Source organism: Dermacentor albipictus, chromosome 4 (genome assembly GCF_038994185.2).
Source record: "Dermacentor albipictus isolate Rhodes 1998 colony chromosome 4, USDA_Dalb.pri_finalv2, whole genome shotgun sequence".
Taxonomy (NCBI): Eukaryota; Metazoa; Arthropoda; class Arachnida; order Ixodida; family Ixodidae; genus Dermacentor; species Dermacentor albipictus.
This window is the reverse complement of record NC_091824.1, coordinates 143122635-143136781: the sequence shown is the minus strand read 5'-3', so window position 1 is coordinate 143136781 and position 14147 is coordinate 143122635. Positions and strand designations below refer to the sequence as shown.

The following is a 14147-nucleotide window of genomic DNA, read 5'->3' as shown; positions in this document are numbered from 1 at the left end:
CACTGTCAAGAGAGGTAAAATATGTATTTTTTCATAGAAGAATATACTCGTATGTCTCAGAAATTGTGCCTAAAATAACTGATATCAATGCTTCCATGTTTTTTGTCTATTTAATAAATTTAAAAAATATTACACTAGAACTATATCAGTTAAAAACCAGCACAGCAGTGCATGCCGCTGATATGAAAAATGTAAAGGCAATGATATTAACAAGTTGAGGACAAATATTTTAATGAAACTTTGTCATTCAAGAACCTTTTTTACATTTTGTACATATGCAACCGCCAGTAAAAAGTCTCAGTGATGCTCTCCTTTGTTCCTATGTATTGTGCAGGAGCAGCTGTCACCGGTCGTACATTGTGAGTAATTGCACTGAAATTATAGTCTCAACAGAGAGCAAATATAAAAAGCAGAAGTTCTCCGAGATACATGGAAGCGAGTCTAATGAAAGTGAGCAAATGCGAATATATGACAAACAAGGTACTTTATTTAAAAGTAGTCTCCATGAGCATTTAGACATTTATCTCATTGACCATTGAGTCGTGTGATTCCTGTCTCATAAAACTCCTTCAGTTGCTGCTTCAAGAAGTCTTGTAAATGACTCACGTCATCATCCGACACGAATCTGGTTCCCTTGAGCTGTTTCTTCAATTGCTTCAAAATGTGGAAGTCCCAAAGCGACAGGTCTGTGCTGTATGGCGGATGTTGCAATGTTTCCTACTTGAACTTTGCCAGTTTTGTGTTAACCACATCAGCGACAAGGGGACGGGCATTGTCGTGGAGCAAGATTACCCCATTTGCCAATTTTCCATGTCACTTGTTTGCAATACGCAGCCGATCTGGCATTTCACAATATCAGAAATGATTGATAGTCTCTCCAGGTTTAGCAAATTCAATCCATAATGGCCCCTGATGATCGAAAAAAAAAAGTCAACAACACCTTTCCGGCGGAAATGACGGCCTTTGCTCTCTTTGGGAGTGGTGAATTCCAACGTTTCCACTGTAAGCTTGCCCTCGTGTTTCAGGCCCGTAGTAGTGGCACCATGATTCATGTCTGGTTACAATTGCAGAGAAGTCCTCACCCTCATTGTGATACCAGATCAGATTAGTCAAGGCAGCACCGAACCTCTCTGTCTTCTGACAGTGGTTCAAAATCTTCGGCATCCATTGCGCACACAAAAGCCTGTAACCGAGATGTTCATGAATTATAGTGCGAAACGAACCATGACTGATGTTCACACGCTCTGCCAGCTCATCGACGTTTATCCCCCATGCTTGTCTAATCAGCTCATCAACCTTTGGAATTGTGTTGGAGGTGATTGCATGGTGGCTTTGGCCCTGTCTTGGATCATCTTTGTAACTTTCATGTCCTTTTTTGAACCGTTTACTCCAACGCTTCACAGTGGCCAGTGAAATTCAATGTTCAATGTACATGACAGCCATACATTAACTAATTTCTTTTTGGGAAATGCCTTCAGCTGTCAAAAATCTCGTGGCACCACGCTGTTCAACTTTTAGAGCGTCCATTATGTCGCCCAACCATGTTCAACCCAGAGTATGAGAGCATTAAATAACATTTATCGTCACACCTGTGTGTCACTTTTGTAAATGAGAGATGTCTGTGTGCTGTGCGCGTGCCTCACAGATAATGAACCGAACCATTATTGCGCGGGGTGGGTTGGCTCACTTTCATTTGAATCACCCTCGTGCATTAGTAATGCGAAGATACAGCTTAATAAAGGGCAAAAAAGTGTTACTGGAAAAAAGTTCACTGCATGTATACACAAAACCTCGCAACAAGATATTTAAATATATGTATAAGTCTCCAATAAATCTATGTATCTAAGAAAAAGTCAGTTGTATAATGTGTCACACAAAACGAATAAACATGTTGCACAATCACAGATCACAGAATCCTAAGGCCCCCAACCCTCCTTCCACTCCCCCTGATGTATCACGTGACGGAAGGTGGCGTGCTTTTCTCCCTTGCGCACAAAAAACAGCCACCATCATCGGCTCACCCATGCCACCACCACACCCCTACACTTTCACTTGCACATACAGCATGCGGCGCATTGTCGTGACGTTATCGCATAGGACTTTATACAGAACATGAGGGTGACGGCAGGAATGCGCCTGGAGAGTACATATAGTTGCTATCGCAATAATATAATAAGAATGTCCAGCACCTGAAGCGTCCCATGGGCCATTACTTTAAGTAAAAAAAAGTAACAAAATTTAACTTTTACCATGCGACAATTCGCTGTGCCGCAACAATGTCTTTTTTTTTTTATAGGGCGGGGACATGGAAATGAAAAACGTGTAAGCAAGTACGTTGGCCACAATCGAATACTTACTTTGGGCACCTATACTGTGGCTACCAAAGGAATATCAAAGAAAACGTGAGACGCTTGGTCCACAGAGAAGCATATGCATACTGCCCGGTATCCTACACCGGCGAGACAAGACTTTCCGGAGAGGTTGCGCTCAAGCGAACGCGATGCAATCTGTCAAGTCCCTACACTGATGCCGGCGAGCGACCATTGTTTCTTTTTCTCGCCTGCTAGCCAGAAAGCGTCCACATCTCGGAAAAATATACTCGGCTTGAGAAGAACTAACACGCACCGAAGTGCGCTGTGCGGTGGTCGGAGCAACATGAGAAAAACGCATGCGCTTCGGCTGGCTCTGGCAGCCCACGGGTAGTGAGAACAAGAAAATTAAAGAGGCTCAATGTGCCCTCGCTAATAAACGTCAAATTCAGTCAATCAAAATTAATCAATAAAAAAGTAGAAAAATAAGAACGTAGTTACTTTGCTGGCTTTAGTGTTTTGACATGGATGCTTTGGCGCAAGTAAAGAATACGAAGTAAGGTTAGTACTTTTATCATCTGTATAAACTTGTAAACGTTCGCTTACCAACTAAATTAACGATGACAGAATGTGCAAGCGTAACTCAACAAGGACTTCGAAGCAGTCACACAGAGACAGCGCTGTCTTTGTGTGTCTGCTTCTTTCAACGTCCTTGTTCAGTCGCGTTTACACATTCTATCATAGATTCAAACCAACTAGCCCGTCAACTAGCCCGGCACGGTGTCACGCGCACACAGGTAAACATGGACACATCTCGTTCTATGAGCGCGGAAACTCGTGAAAATTCTGGAGTGAGGAAGCGCGGCAGCAGCAAACGAATTTACCTTCATGCAAGTCTAGCTTCAGCATGAACGAAACGTCGAAAGCACAGCGCGTACGAGGCTACCGGCACTACGCGCACTCTGCAAGCATCGCAGATCGCTTTGAAGATAAGGCCCGCGCGGGCGCATACCTTAGCCACGTCCACGCCCCTCTTCCTCGCGAACCACTTGCGGAGACGTGGGACGTCTGCGCGCATGCGCGAGTAAGAGCGGGTACGAGTAAAGTCCCTTGAACTTCGTAATGTAGCGACACACTCCTCCTCCGCCTTCACTCCTCGTTTCTACTCTTTCGCGCTCCCTCCTCGACCGTGGCGCCGCCTACACTGCTCGAGCGTAGCAACGGCGCCAACATGAGCTCCTCGCCACACCGTAGAGGCTTCTCGAGCAAAAATGGCGCTGATGTACGGCGCGAGAGCCCACATGATGCGATTAGGCCAATAGCGACACGGCGTCGGCCTCGGCCAGATCGCGCGAGCAGGAGGAGGAAATAACTTTATTGGGTCCTGAGGGACCCCTCCCCACCCACCATGCCACCCACTCTTGGTTTAGTGGTCTGCAGGGATCGCGGGCCGCACCCACGTTGGGACGGGAAGCCCGTGAGCCTCTGCCCTTTCGTGAGCCCTCTGGACGGCCCGGAGCTGGGTCTGGTGGTCGTCGCATCGCAGCGCGTCCGCCCGGTCTTCTTTAGTGAACACGGTGCCGCTTAACGCGGAGCATTGCCAGTGCATGTGCGCTAGCGAGTAGTACGATTCGCCACAATCCGGACATTGCGGCTCTATTTCTGGTGAATAACGGCTCAGTCTGCCTCTCGAGGGGAACGACCCTGTCTGAAGCATTCTGAATGTCGATGACTGTGGTCTAATGAGTTTAGCGTGGGGGAGCGGGAAGGTTCCCCTCGACAGCTGATAGTCGAGCTATCGAGAGCGCGCGAGGAGGAGGAGGCATTCTTCAAAGAGCGGGAGTACTTAACGAAGTTTAAGGTGCTTTAGGTACGAGAGGAAATGTGGCGATTTTTGCTCCTTGAATATATGACTGCCCAGGCACTATGAAGGAGTTTCTTAGAGCGTGTTGTATGCGTTTGTCCCTAGGCGTGCCGCCAGAAGTCGGGGGTTGCGGTAGTGCTTAACTTGGCGTCGCAAGTTGGCGGCTGGACGTGATTATACTTATTCAATGGTGTTTTTTTTTTACTAATTGAAACAACGTCTTATTATTTGGCATTATTGGCGGTGCCTCCAGGACACCAAAGCGGCAACGGGGACACAATCCCCCCGCGACCCCTTCGGTGCCCTGGAGATCCTGCGCCGCCTGCTTTATAATAACGTCACGTGCTCTCCCGAGGCCTCCGTTTGCCGGTTACATGTGCCATCCTGTAGCAGTGCTTGTAAAAATGCAATCAATCGTCGCGACAAAAAGCGCGACCCGCGACTTATACAACACCAGTCAGAACCTTGCCCCTTACACAGCGATCACACAATGGGGCGTCCGTGCCCACTGCCTCGCCGCGCGGGCAGCCAGCGGCGGAGCGTACATGTCTAGGGAACAAACGCATGCAACACGCGCTAAGAAACCAGGAGGAGGCCGCAGGATGGCGGAGACTGCAAACGGGCACCTTTCCAAACTTACACATACTAAGTAGGATGTTCCCCACGCAGTATAGCGCAACCTGTCCGTGGTGTGGAGCTAAGCCAACATTATACCACATTACATGGGAGTGTACAAGAAACCAGGCATTCCACAAACACAAAACACCAAGTGCGGAGCAATGGGAGAGCTGGCTCACCAGCCGCGAGCTAGACTCAAAGAGCTCTAATAGCGCACGCGTGCGAGGCGGCCCGGCTCAGTGGAGCCCTGGACTAGGGGCCCATCCATGGCTGAAGAGGACTCAAGCTTCAAGAATGAAGACTTCGGCCTCGACCCGCTAAAACCTTTAAAGAGTGAATAAAGTTTTCCATTCCATTCCGTAGTGCATAGGCAGAGCCATAGAGTTTCCTACAAATTACTAGAGGGAACTCTGGCGCTAGTGTCTATGGGAGCTACAATGGGAGCGGTTGCCCCAGCATGGGGCTGATCACAATACTGTATCTCTTTGATCAGTGCTGCCTTCTCTCTCTCATATTTTTTCTCACGCTCATGCTTACGTTCCTGATACTTACGTTCGCGTTCATTCTCACGTTCGTGACGCTCACACCTAAGAGTAAGTTCTTGAAGCTCATGCTTCCGTTCATTCTCGCGTTCTTCACGCTTACGCTCACTCTTAAGTTCACGACGCTCCCGCAAACGTTCACGACGCTCACGCTCCCGTGGCTCCTGTATCACCTCCCAAGCAAGCTCAATGCTTTTGTCATCATTGCCACTATCGTTAATCGCCTTTATGATAGCTGGCGTTTTCATCCGTTCGTCCGCCCCCACTCCCAAATTGTCGCACACCAACAAGTCTAACCTCGCCAACCTTCTAAGATCCATGGCAGCTGCCCCGACAGGTGGTTAGAACTGTTTTCCTTAATTTGTGCAAACACACAATGCAACAAACTCCCGATTCCCAGAACTATCAAAATGAACACACAACATTTGAGTCTGGCGAACCAAAGGAAAAAACCACGCGCTCACTTACGGTTGCAGCACCCTGCCATCCGGTTCATTTGTCCGCTGTTCCCGGTTCCTCCGGACTCCCTGGGTCGAAGGCTCGCTCTTCTTCGCTACTCCCAGTTTCTTCGGACCTCTTTCGACGAAGGCTCTCTCTTCTTCGCTCTTCCCGGTTCCTTAGAATCTCTCTCGACGAAGGTTGATCTGTAGCGCTGTCACCAGCTGATGCATTCGGAGGCGATCTCACCACTGCTTACCAGTTGTAGGGGTTGAGGACGGACTTCGGGATGAAAACCAAACTTGGGAGTATTTATTTTACATTATATACAGTGAGGTGAGAGTCATGTAACAGTAGTACAGTCATTACGGGCCGGCAGCAACTCGGACGCTGCGGCCCGCGGCAAGACGTTCGAGAGAGGTGAATCAGGGAATGCTTCGGTCTCTCTGGAATGCTTCTTTTAAACCCTTCGAGGACTGGAAGTCGCGTCATGTTTGGCCAATGGGAGAGTCCGCTCAGATGACGCCATTTTCAGCCAATGGTTGGCGCCCGTGTCGCGGTGTCACACCCGGCGGCTCTCTGCGGTCTTGCCTCGCAGACTTGCAATGCGCTTCTTCCAAGGCGGAGAATGGGGGGGGGGGGTGCTCATGCTCCATTGTCCGAGGGCCCACCTGCTCCCGGGTGCTACGGCCGCGCAGCGGTAGCAAGTGTCTTCTTCAAAGGCGATGAAAAGGTACGCTTGGGCCTTCCCGGCACGTCCGGCTGTCACGGCGCATTACCGCCGTCTTGGTTTGGCACCCACTTTACTTCCAACAATGCCGTGCTATCCCTTCGCTTTCTGGAAAAGTCAAGCATTGAATAGTTCCTCGGCGGCACACGACCTGGGGGCCTTCAACTTGTTTGCACGTGTCTTGTGGCCTTCAACTTGTTTGCTCGGGCGCTCCTCTGGAATGTGCTTTTCTGCTTCTGCATTCCTCAATTAGCTGTGCTGCGATTCGATGTGGTCTGGGAAACTCGAAGTAGCCTCAGGAAACGGCGCCATATCTAACAAGACAAACATGACCATATGCCGTGCCTTTTTTTAGTGTGCGTCTTACCGCCCCCTTTCCCTTCCAGTGAACTTGCCAGTATCTAGCATCCAGTTGATAGACCAAACCGTCATGACATTAGCCGGGCAGCGGACGCGGGCGAGCGTCTCAGTTTGCGTTTTCTGCTACTCACCGAACATCGCGCAGTCCCGGCGCCGTAGCAGAAATGTTCCTCGCGTCTGTGCTTGCTGCATACCCGACCAGCAGACAGCCTACGGCTGTCTGCCGGTTCTAAGCTTCGCCAGCCAAGCTTCACGCAGCTCCTTGCCCTGCGGCTACGTGTGAATGAGGCTGACACCGGGCTCCGTTGCGTACATCCGGCACTGCGGCACCGAGCAGTAGCCTACCATGCTGCACACCTCCAAAGGCAGTCACTACCTATTATAGTAGTTTCAGATGTTGTCAAGTTGAAACCCAAGGCGGTAAAGCCTCACCACTTAATCAGAACCGCGGCACACGTGTTACTTTAAACTTTCGTTTTCATTTCGTTTCGGCGCTTCCGAAGCAGCCGACGCGGCCGCTGTGTCCACGTGGTCCCTCAAGCCACGTCACGCCGACGGTGGTGCCAGCTTTTCCAGTGGTGGAGCTCGCCGCCAATAGCACGCGCCTCCAGGCCCTCGCATTCAAGGGTCCCTGTGAGGCAGTAGTGCCTCTTGAAAAGTATTCATAATCGAATGTTTTAATTTCATATGTCATATATAACACCTCACGTCACTGTAGTCATTACTATAGCTTTATTGCAAGTATACTATGTTTTAAGCACTTATACAGCGATCAATTTTAGGCCTCTATACAGCCACGATGCATCTACTTAACACTGTTCATCCATCGATCACTCAATGCCATTTCTTAACGCTCTTTGGCCATACCTAGCCCTTGCGCCACTAAACACTGTACATCACCAAACGTGCATGGCGGTCCCTTGTTTTCCTTTGTAGCCTATACTATTTTTAACAAAATAAAAAGAAATTTGCGCTAATGGTAGTACACACAGACAGGTTTCGCAAGAGGTGTGATAGTTTTCCTTACCTTACAAATTATTGTTGACGCGTGCATTATAACTTGCACTTTGCGTATTTCTGTGTCACTCCTCGACATGTCCGGCCTTTGAACGTACCTTAGTTGGTAAAACGTCCTCGCAACGTCACAGATACCGTGCGAAAATAACATTTAAGGGCAACGTCAGCGCTGCCGCCTCTATGTATCGTGCGGGAAATGCGAAGCGTTAGGCTGGTCTTAGATGCGTCTCGCAAGGCGGGCAGTGTTCATTTGTTTTGTAACACTTGCGTTTGATCTTACCCTTTACGATAAGGCAGAGCTTCGATGAAAAACCGGATCCAGCCCAATTTTCGTAAAACTTGTTCGGGGTGCAAAAAGCGGCAATTATCGGGTTTTATCCTAAAGCGAAAGACCCTATAGTTATGAATAACGCCGTAGTGGGGGAGTCCCGGATTAATTTTGATCACCTGGGTTCAATAACGTGCACTTAAATCTGAAAACTTTTATTCGGTGGTCGTCTACAATATAATATGCAGTCGTAGTTATTACTGGAGTGCTATAACGTAAAACTATTTCAATATATTTATATTTCAATCTCCTGACGTCTAATTCGCGTAACCGCCGACGCAAGCATTGGGCGGTGATCCGCAGGGTCGTCTGGACAGACCAGTCAAACGCTCTCCTCGTTCATAGGAGGTCACTTCTGTTTGCTTTAAAAACGAATAGCATTCCCTACAGTGAGCGGCTTGTCTTATCTAATTGACTGACAAGAGGCGAGGAGCACGCTCAAGTGGAGAGGGATACGATGGGGCCGAGCCAGAGCGCTGAAAATCGATTACCGGATGCAGAGGGTGGTGCCAGCATCTGCGATTGGTCTGCTTTCCCTTACTTGGCTTGAGGTGGCTGCTCGAAAATTGTGGTGGCAGGCAACGGAATGTTAATAATGCCGCTAAAACGGATCCTCAGCAAAGAAGATCGTAAACGTGCCGAAAGTTCTTGAAAATGTTACGCAGCCACGCAAGATGGTTTATTGTACGCAAATAAACCCATGCTATCCGGCAGGTGCGAGTAGCCAGTGCCTCAGCGATTGGCGGCAGCCATTTTTTATTCCTTTCGGAACGGGTCAGGGCCGGTGTTTTGTTGCGATGCCTTTTTCGATTCTATACTTTTCCAGGCTTTTCGGTCAGAGCGACTGTCTGCCCACATTATCAACGGGATCAGGCGGCCGTGTGTGGTTGATGATAAGAATAGCATAGAATAAGGCATAAGGCATCGCTACAACATATCGGCCCAGGCTGCGGCTATTCAGGAAAAAATTTCCATTTTGTTTGGCATATTAATGCATCTTTAACGCGTACATGTCACTTTGACCGCAGTGAGTTTTCGCGGTTTTAAGACGTCGCGTGACAGGCAGGTGAAGTAGGTTCAGCCCGAAAAGTTTTGACCAATACCGGAGGGTTAATGGCGAAAAGGCGTCGAATCAGAAATAACTTTTTTTTCTTTCGTTCGATCCAATTATGCATAATCAGTGTGTACACGTGATATAAAATGGGGAGCTTTCGCCGTTTTCATGACGTCGCGTGACAGACAGGTGAAGTGGAGGTGGTCCAAAAAAGCTTTTGACCAATCACGGAGAGCTGATTGCAGAATTGGAATTGAAAAGTTTGGAATAGCTTTACGTTATAGGCGCCCCTGCTTCCTCTTCACGTTTGAAACGATGATGTCAGTTGTCATGGGAACCGCCAAATGCTCGGAAAAGAACGTCATTGGAACCCTCCCAGGTTTCTCAATATGCAAGAACGGGCCTTCACAAACTGAGATAAACGCCCTACTGCGCGGCCTACGCCAGCTACTTCAGATTCTCCGAATCACATGCGTTGAGCGAGCACAGGTACTGCTCCACGGCTTCCGAGATGCCGCCCAAACTCGGAGGCCATGGCTGCACTCGCGTTTCAAACCGCGTTCGGTAGAGGCGCCGCAACTGTATTTCGCGTTTTGTCGTCCACCGCCATTGCACTTCAATTGGAAGCGCGGAGAGCTTGGAATAAAGTAACTTTATTATAATTAGAGTTTACTGCACATACCGTATAAACGCGTGTAAGGGCCGCACTTTTTTTTACAAATTCGAGGGCCTATTTTCGGGGTGCGGCCCATACACGCGACATACGAAAAAAAAATTTTTTTTTCAAGTAAAAACAGACCAATAAGTGAATGCGCGTTTATTTACAATAATCCTCATCAATCATCACTATTTACAATCAGTCATCATCACTCGCGGAGTCCTCAGACTCCGAGCTGGTGCTGCATTCTTCTGGCTCATCACCCCACAAGTCGTCGTCTTCAGTTCCGTCCAAATCGTTGGAAATCCCGGTCACTTTGAAGCTGCGGGATACAATGTCCGTAGACACCGAATTCCACGCGGTCAAAATCCAGCCCAGCACAGTCGCGACCGGTGCGCTCTTGAGCCGCCCGGTCGGAGTCTCATCGTGATCGCCGTTTGCAATCCATTCCGAGTATTGCCTCCGGAACTCAACCTTAAAAGGCCGGTTAATGCTCACGTCCAGTGGTTGCAGCACGCCGGTGAGGCCGCCCGGAATAACGGCCATGTCTGTGCGGATACTGCCCAGTTGTTTTTTGACTCTATCCGTCAAATGACCGCGGAAGCTATCCAAGACGAGCAGCGATCGTTTGGCCAACATCGCGCCTGGGCGATTCTGCCAAACGCTCTTGATCCAATCGAGGACGAGCTCATCATCCATCCAGCCCTTTTCTTGGGCTCGAACTACAATTCCCTTGGGGAAAGCCTCATTCGGAATCCTCTTCCTTTTCAAAATCACATACGGGGGCAGCTTCCGCCCGTCTGCAGTGACGCACAGCATAACTGTGCACCGTTGGCGCTCCGCGCCAGTTGTCCGCACAGAAACGCTCTTCTTTCCTTTAAGCTCAACTGTGCAGTTCTCAGGACAGTCGAACCACACGGGGGTCTGGTCGGCGTTTGCTATTTCCGACAACATGTAGTTGTGTTCATGGCGCATCCCGATCACGTACCTTTGAAAGTTCAGCACCTTGTCGGTGTAGTCGGGGGGCAGCCTCTGGCACAGCGTGGTCCTTCGCCGAAAGGATAGGCCCTTCCTCTTTAAAAATCTCCGCAACCAGCCGACGCTACCTTTGAACTCCTCGCGGGGTATGCTTCTCGCACGCGCGAAAGCTTGCGTCTTCACGCGCAGCATGTCCGTCGTCAGCGCATATCCATTGTTCCGCACTTCCATTGCGTAGCGGAACAGCTCTTCTTCGAGCTCAGGATATTTGCATGGCTTGCCTCGAAAAGCACGCCTTTTGGAGCTGGTGGTCTTCAACGCATCCTTCTGGTTGCACCACCTTCGGACGCACTTCTCCTCCACGTCAAATTTTCTACCCGCCGCACGCTTGCCATGGTCGAGGGCAAACTCCACTACCTTCAATTTAAAGCCTGCCGTGTAGCTATTGATATGTTTGCCCATCGTGCTAGAATGGCAACGCTCGATGGCAATTCGTGAAAAATAAAGCAGAGCACACACGAGAGCCGCAACAACAGCGTGCGCCCACGCCAACAACGCTGCTACAACTCGCGTGCCTTCGACAGTCGCAAAACAAAGCCGGGGTGGCCAGCATGGTGGCCAGGGCTGATGATACCGATGACGATATGGATTGCGGAAGCTCGCGGCAGAAAGAAAATATGATGATGATGATGACCCGCGACATCGGCGCCATCCGTGGGCGGCATCTGGAAGCTTTCGTGCGCGCGCATTTTGAAGGCTAATCACACGTGGGTCGTGGAAAGTTCGGGGTGCGGCCCTTACACGGATATTTTTTTTTTAAATATTTGCTTCGGGAAGTTGGGGGTGCGGCCCATACACGGGTGCGGCCCTTACACGCGTTCATACGCTCGAGGAAAATTTGCAGAATTTGTTGCACATGCATGAAAGAGAAGAAAAAAAAAGCGCTGCGGAAGTTTTGTGCTTGCAGCTTTTTGCATGCTTTGTAGAACACGGACGTCGAGCTTTTAATCGCGTTTATTTTTAAGTATACCGTTATTATATAAAAACTGCACCTTTATCTGCAAATGTAGCGAGATTTTTGCCTCGGCGTTTACTACCTAACCCACGTCGCGCAAGCACCCGGCAGCGGCGGTGTGGATTTGATAGCACTATGGGGGCTAGCAGTGCGCTGGAAGCTGGGATGTGTCCAGAGCGATAAAGATAAAGGGCGGTGCTATATGGTAAATCTTTATATTATTAGCAATAACCACGCCGCTTTTCAAGTTGTGCGTGCATGCGCTTGTTTGCAATACATAGACGTTTTGGCAAATATTGCTCTCGCCCTCGTTTGTCCTCTTCTAAATGCAAGTGCTGTTGAGCCATATTGCTGGTGTTCTCAAGTAATAATGGTGCCATTGTACATCTATAGACCTGCGAATCCGATTTCTCTTGATATCCGCACCTTGGCTAGGGCGGGAGCTCTGCAGACCTCCAACGTGGCTCGACAACATTTTGTGTAAGTTTCGACGCAGGCGGTACATATCTGTCAAAAGAAAGCTCGACCCGTCACCCTTGTCCATCACATGACGCTGATGAAAGCTCATACTTGCTCACGGAAATAAATACTTGCCGCGAAGACGTTCGCAATCGAATGTGACTCCAGAAGAATGCGTAGGAGACCTATGTCACTATAACGCTAGTGCAAGTTGCTTAGTGAGGAAATTTGGGGTTGACAGAACTCCGGTGTAGAGCACAAGAGAAATGAACGAACTTTATTCATCAAGTATGACAACAGTGATTGCGCAACAACAACAGTTTCTTAAAAGCAGGCACGCTTTGGTATGGCTTTGGAGTGTTACAAAACGTCCCTGCGACAAAATAAGGCACATGGTATCGGTCATCTGTATCCCCCCCCCCTTTATTATAACATTCAAGCCGTCTTTGATGCACTCTGTATAATATAACAACACAATGAAAAGAACGCGTTGCAAAACCTTTCTGTGCTATTACGTAGCCACGAAACTTCCTTACCGTTCATTCCCGTTTTTATTTACATATAAATGTAAATATAACAAACTAAAGAAATGCTATGTTATTATTTTCCTTTAAGATGCGCGAAGTCACTTTATTTTTATTATAAAGTCCGGATAATATGGTCACTCGCATCAAAAAAGAGCTAAAGAGAGAGAGAGAGAGAGAAAGAAACTGCGTAGAACCGTGTTGTATGCAGTGGGTTCGTTGATACCACTACTTGGTCATTTGATGACAGGCTCCTACAGTGACAGCGCTCCGTGTATGTGTGCTAGCATTGAGCCCGAAATAGATTATATATAGCAAAGTCGTATTGCAATATGCGGGCAGGAAAATCAGCAAGAACTATTCTGCGACATCACTGTAAATCTGGTTTCGTTTTGCACTTAGATGCCATAGGTGAAGCCTAACAACGGCGCGCTATAATTGCACAGTGGTATTCTCGCAAACGCACAAAGTCAGGACGTTTAGCGAAAAATTTGTTATGATAAAGAAGATTGGCCAGGATGTTGTTCCTGGTGATGATTTTCTAAATGTCGAAAAACAAGAACGTCAAGGAACAAAACAAGGTTTGCTGGTCATTGGGAATCAAACTGACAAGTCACTCGACGATTGGAAAACGGAAAAATTATTTAAAGATACCAACGAACATATAATAAACAACATGCCATGTCCAAGGTGTTTATAAAAATATTTGCACGGAGTTATACACACATGTAAAGAAAGAAGAGCTCATAACAGCTGTTCTTTTAAATCTTAAAGGAGTGGAGACACCAAATTTACAGTATAAATTGACTATAGTATAAGCTTTGCATGCTTACGAGGAGTGCTCTCACGAAATATGACTGACAGCAGAAATATAAAAGGTAATTTACTTCAATTTTAAAGTCTACAAATGAAACCTGGCACCCTTCTCCGAGCTTGTCGTGATAGCCATCACGAAAGCGTCATTCTTGAGATCAAATATCGTGGCGTTAAAGACGCTGCTGGCGACGCATCTTCAGCGCAGCTGCATGTGCGTTTGCCAAAACAGGGCCGGGAGACTGCAAGTGCGTGTCTCCCGCGTAGCTTCGGCGTCGACGAATGTGGGCGCAAGTGTGGAAGGAAGCAGGTGACAGATGAGTTTGTTGACATCAACGCTGTGTTGGTTCACGTGAACTCTGTGACGTCGGGTACTCATTACTTACGTCTTCACTCAAAGGTTATTTACCGCCGCTGGCGGGAATTTCAAAATCTGGAAT

The 14147-nt window shown here is 48.3% G+C and overlaps 1 protein-coding gene and 1 long non-coding RNA gene across 2 annotated transcripts in view; both read right to left on the bottom strand.

The window, feature by feature from the left end:
* Window positions 1-467: 467 nt before the first annotated feature.
* Window positions 468-3329, bottom strand: LOC139059722 (uncharacterized). Its single transcript, XR_011514318.1, has 2 exons — window positions 3194-3329; window positions 468-1183 (listed from the first exon to the last, which is right to left on the bottom strand). It is a non-coding gene; the product is annotated as an uncharacterized lncRNA (long non-coding RNA).
* Window positions 3330-12621: 9292 nt separating this feature from the next.
* The window catches only part of LOC135915418 (uncharacterized), a 35336-nt gene continuing 33810 nt past the window's right edge, over window positions 12622-14147 (bottom strand). Inside the window, exon 5 of the mRNA XM_065448472.1 lies at window positions 12622-14147. This exon is cut by the window's right edge and continues 3240 nt beyond it. The gene's annotated coding sequence lies outside the window, so the exon portion shown is untranslated.